Here is a 6476-nt window from a genome sequence, read left to right on the forward strand (position 1 = left end):
AAAGAGTATATCCCAAAAAAACCAAGACAACCTGGCAACACCAGAACCAAGCTCTCCCATAACAGCAAACATTGGAATGCCAAACACTCCAGAAAAAGCAGACACAGACCTGAAATCATACCTCAAGATGCTGATAGAGATACCTAAACAAGAACGAGAGGAAAAGCAAAAAGATTCAGAAGCTTTTAAAGAGGAAACAAGAAAAACACTCAAAGAACTCAAAGAACTAGAGGAAAACAGAACCAAAGAGATGAAGGAATGGAAAAGGGAATTTAAAATGGAAATTGACACAATAAAGAATACACTAAAAGAGATAACCCTAGAGGTAGAACACCAAAAAAAGAAATCAGGAGTCACAGAAGCAAGCATTTACAATAGATTACAAGAGATGGAATACAGAATCTCGGGGGCAGAAGACAACATTGTAAACATAGACAAAACAGCCAGAGAAGATGCAAAAAACAAAAAGCTCCTAACCTAAAATGTCCAGGAATTCCAGGACACAATGAGAAGACCAAACCTAAGGTTAATAGGAATAGAAGAGGGAGAAGAGTATCAACTAAGAGGCACAGTAAATATCTTCAACAAAATTGTAGAAGAAAACTTTCCTACCCTCAAGAATGAGATGACCACGAGCATAAAAGAAGCCTTCAGAACTCCAAATAGATTGGACCAGAAAAGAAATATGTCCCAACACATAAAAGTCAAAACACCAAGTGCCCAAAGCAAAGAAAGAATACTAAAAGCAATAAGGGAAAAAAATCAGGTAACATATAAAGGCAGACCAATCAGAATCACACCTAATTTCTCAACAGAGCCTATGAAAGCTAGAAGAGCCTGGACAGACATCATGCAGACCCTAAGAGAGCACAAGTGCCAGCCCAAGCTGCTATACCTAGCAAAACTATCAATCACCATAGATGGAGAGATGAAGATATTTCAAGACAAATCAAAATTTACACAATATCTGACCACAAACCTAGCACTACAACGAATTATAGGTGGAAAACCCAATACAATGAGGGAAAATACAGCCTAGTGAAAACAAGAACACTAAACAAGAAAACCAAAAGAAGAAAAAGACACAGATACAACTAAACCCACAAAAGCAATAATAGCAGGAAACAGAAACAACTATTCCTTGATATCTATTAACATAAATGGACTCAACTCCCCAATAAAGAGACATAGGCTATCAGACTGGATACATAAACAAAATCCAGCCTTTTGCTGCATACAGGAATCTCATCTCAGAGACAAAGACAGACACTATCTCAGAGTAAAAGGGTGGGAAAAAAACTTCCAAGCAAACAGCCCCAAGAAGCAAGCCAGAGTGGCTATTCTAATATCGAATAAAGTAAATTTCCAACCAAAAGTTATCAAAAAAGATAAGGAAGGACACTTTTTACTCATTAACCGGGGAAATCTGACAGGAGGAACTCTCAATCCTTAACATATATGCTCCAAATACAAAAGCACCCACATTCATAAAAGAAACCCTACTAAAGCTCAAAAAATACATTTCACGCCACACAATAATAGTGAGAGACTTTAATACCCCACTCTCACCAATGGACAGATCATGGAAGCAGAAACTGAACAAGGACACTGCAAAACTAGCAGAGACCTTGAACCAACTAGAATTAATAGATATATACAGAACATATCATCCTAAAGTAAAAGAATACACCTTCTTCTCAGCACCCCATGGCACCTTCTCGAAAATTGACCACATAATTGGACACAGAATGAGCCTCAAACAATATAAGAAGATTGAAATACTCCCATGCATCCTCTCAGATCACCATGGTCTATGGCTGGTCTTTAACAACAACAAAGACAACAAAAAGCTCACATATACATGGAAACTAAACAATGCTCTGTTAAACAATAGCAGGGTCAAAGAAGAAATAGAGAAAGAAATTAAGGATTTTCTAGAATTCAACGAAAACGAAAGGACAACATACCCAAACCTCTGGAATGCAATGAAAGCAGTACTGAGAGGAAAACTCATAGCCCTAAGTGCTTCCAAAAAGAAACTGGAGAGAGCTTACATCAGCAACCTGACAGCACATCTAAAAGCCCTAGAACAAAAGAAAGTAGATATACCCAAGAAGAGTAGATGACAAGAAATAATCAAAATTAGGGCAGAAATAGACCAAATAGAAAGAAAAAGAACCTTTGAAAAAATCAACAAAACCAAGAGTTGGTTCTTTGAGAAAATCAACAAGATTGATAAACCCCTAGCCAGACTAACTAGAGGGCAAAGAGAGAGTATACAAATTAACAAAATCAGAAAGGAAAGTGGAGACATAACAACTGAAACTGAGGAAATTCAAGAAATCATCAGATCCTACTACAAAAACTTATACTCCACAAAATTGGAAAATCTGGAGGAAATGGATGAATTCCTAGACAGATACAAGATCCTAAAGTTAAACCAGGAACAAGTAAACCATGCAAATAATCCTATAACACCTAAAGAAATAGAAGAAGTCATCAAAAGCCTTCCAACCAAAAAAAGCCCAGGTCCAGATGGGTTCAATGCACAATTTTATCAGACATTTATTGCGGATATAACACTAATACTCTCCAAACTATTCCAAAATATAGAATCAGATGGAGTTCTACCTAACTCATTTTTTGAGGCTGCAATAACCCTCGTACCTCAACCACAGAAAGACCGTACAAGGAAAGAGAACTTCAGACCAATCTCACTTATGAACATTGATGCAAAAATACTCAACAAAATCCTTGCAATCGAATCCAAGAACACATCAAAACAATCATTCATCATGACCAAGTAGGCTTCATCCCTGGGATGCAGGGATGGTTTAATATGAGGAAATCCAAAAACGTAATCCTCCATATAAACAAACTCAAAGAACAAAATCACATGGTCATCTCACTAGATGCTGAGAAAGCATTTGACAAAATTTAACACCCCTTCATGTTAAAAGTGCTGGAAAGAACAGGAATCCAAGGTCCATACTTAAACATAATAAAAGCAATATACAGCAAACCAACAGCCAACATCAAACTTAATGGTGGGGAAACTTGAAGCAATCCCACTAAAATCAGGGACTCAACAAGTCTGCCCACTCTCTCCCTACCTATTCAACATAGTACTGGAAGTCCTGGCTGGAGCAATTAAACAGCAAAAGGAGATCAAGGGGATACAAATCAGAAAGGAAGAGATAAAAACATCACTCTTTGCCGATGACATGATAGTGTACTTAAGTGACACCAAAAATTCCACCAGAGAAATCCTACACCTGATAAACAAGTTCAGCAAAGTGGCCGGACACAAAATTGACTCAAACAAATCAGTAGCCTTCCTATACTCAAAGGACAAACATGTAAAGAAAGAAATTAGGGAAAAGGTACCCTTCACAATGGTCACAAAAACTATGAAATACCTTGGTGTGACTCTAACTAAGCAAGTGAAGGACCTGTATGACAAGAACTTCAAATCTCTAAAGAAGGAAATTGAGGATGATCTCAGAAAATGGAAAGATCTCCCATGCTCATGGATTGGAAAAATCAACATCTTAAAAATGGCCATCCTACCAAAAGCAATCTACAGATTCAATGCAATCCCCATCAAAATTCCAACCCAGTTCTTCATAGAATTGGAAAGATCAATGTGCAATTTCATATGGAATAACAAAAGACCTAGAATAGCGAAATCCATCCTCAACAACAAGAAAACATCTGCGGGAATCACTATTCCTGACCTCAAGCTATATTACAAGGCAATTGTGCAGAAAACTGCATTGTACTGGTACAGAAATAGGCATGTGGATCAATGGAATATAATAGAAGATCCAGAAATGAGCCCTCATGTATATGGTCACCTGATTTTTGACAATGGAGCCGTAAACATTCAATGGAAAAAAGACAGCCTATTCAACAAATGGTGCTGGTCCAACTGGCACTCAGTATGCAATAGAATGAAAATAGACCCTTTCTTATCTCCTTGTACTAAGCTCAAGTGTAAGTGGATCAAAGATCTCCACATTAAACCAGATACACTGAAACTATTAGATGAGAAAGTAGGGAAAACCGTAGAACACATAGGCACAGGAGAAAATTTTCTGAAGAAAACACCACTGGCTCAAGCTCTAAGGTCAAAGATTAACAAATGGGACTTAATGAGATTGCAAAGTTTCTGTAAGGCTAAGGACATTGTCAAGAAAACAAAAGGGCAGCCAACAGAATGGGAAAAGATCTTTACCAACTCCACATCAGACAGAGGCCTAATATCCAAGGTATACAAAGAACTCAAAAAGCTAGACACCAGAGAATCAAATAACCCTATTAAAAAATGGGGTACAGAACTAAACAAAACATTCTCAGTTGAGGAATATCGAATGGCTGAGAAATATCTCAGGAAGTGCTCGACATCCTTAGCCATCAGGAAAATGCAAATCAAAACAACCCTGAGATTCCACCTCACACCAGTCAGATTGGCCAAGATCCAAAACTCAGATGACAACAGATGCTGGCGAGGTTGCGGAGAAAGAGGAACACTTCTCCACTGTTGGTGGGGTTGCAAACTAATACAACCACTCTGGAAATCAGTCTGGCGATACCTCAGAAAATTGGATATAGTACTACCTGAAGACCCAGCTATTCCACTTCTGGGCATATACCCCAGAGACACTTTAATTCACAACTAAGATATATGCACCACAATGTTCATAGCAGCTCTATTTATAATAGCCAGAAGCCGGAAAGAACCCAGATGTCCTTCAGAAGTTGAATGGATACAAAAATTCTTGTACATTTACACAATGGAATACTACTCAGCCACCAGAAACAATGACTTAACCAAATTCTTAAGAAAATGGCTGCATCTAGGGAATATCATCCTGAGTGAGATAACCCAGTCACAAAAGAACAGACATAATATGCAGTCACTGATAGTGGGATGCTAACCCCAGAGGCTTGCAGTGCCCCAGAAACAACTCACAGACTGTGTGAAGTCCAAGAAAAAAAGAAAACAAAACAAAACAAAAAAAATAGTCATGCTCAATCCTTACCCACCAAGAACACATTGACAAATTCTGGGTGGTACCCTGTATTACATGTACTGTCTGCTCATTGTAAAAAAAAAAAAAAAAAAAGTGACAGCAGTTGAGAAGACCCCTTTTACTTATTAAAAATTTGCCTGAATCACTGTTTCTTTTCCTGGCAATTTTGCTACAATTTCTGTAGTAAAGATCTCCTTTAAAAATCATTAATTCACATAATGTTTCTTTATTTAATTTGTTGTCTAGTTTTCTTTTTTCCTCTGAACTTATTGTGTGCTATGTTCAGTCAACTTGAAAACAAATAAAGCAGCAGCAACAGAGGGTTGGCTTCTTTTGCCTTTTAACATTGTGTTTCAGGCGTCATTGGTCTGAGTGAAAATATCAAAATGAATTATAATCTCTATTACATTTTCCTTTTTTTAAAACAGTGTCAACACTAGTCGTTTCTATGAGAGTTTGGAGAGATGACTCACAAGTCAAACCATTCAGCAAAAGTATGGTCTATAGATGTTCAGACTCTCATGCTTAAAATACCTGGATATATTTAGTATAAAATCCATTAATTATATCTATGCATTTCAATATTTATCAAACTCCATTAAAGATATTGTCTGCACATCCTATTAGTTTATAGATTCAGACAAAGTCAGAGAATATTGAAAACTCAAAATATTGATGATTGACTATTTTAAATTGGGACAAATAGTTTTCCAGGGTCTGCTGGTTTTCTAATGACTCAAATATAAAAATCAAACCATCACTTGTTATGAGTTCTGGAACCTAGCTTTCATAAACCTTAATGAATATGTTTGCTGTTTATTATTACAGAACCATAAATATTTAATGAAGTGAATGTACTGCAGATCATGGTAGCTGTACAGAGGAATTGCATTTCTAACTAATAACTTTTATCCTTTAAAAGCTCCCTGAATTTATGGACTATATAGTGATCATATCTGTCTACCATTTCCAAACCAAACCTCCTTAATGTCCCCACATAATCTTCCTCCTAGCTACATGTGTTTCTTTTTTGTTGTTATTAGTAACCTCCTGAGTTCCATTAGTGATTTACATATGCTTGTGGGATTGGTGCTACCACTGGGCCACGAGAAACCTTCAGGAGGCCACGTCCTAAAGGATAATAACTCTTCCTTCTTCCAGAATTATCAACTGTAATAATAAAAGGTACAGTGTTTGCCGTCTTTATGTTGATGGTTATAGAAGACAATTGGTAGAGTCAGTTAATTAACAAAGTCCTAGATTGTGGAACAAGTGTATATGTAGTTGTGATAATGCTTTATGATAGTTCTGTATGAGAATCAGATGTTCTCTACAGTGGAATGATAGTGACTCTTGTAAAGATGAAGGATTCACTTTGATGCTCCAAGCTGTGGGGTGGTGTAACCTTTCTCAGCAGCGTCTCCTTCCACCCTATAAACT

The sequence above is a fragment of the Micromys minutus genome (genome assembly GCF_963924665.1).
Source record: "Micromys minutus genome assembly, chromosome: 25".
Taxonomy (NCBI): Eukaryota; Metazoa; Chordata; class Mammalia; order Rodentia; family Muridae; genus Micromys; species Micromys minutus.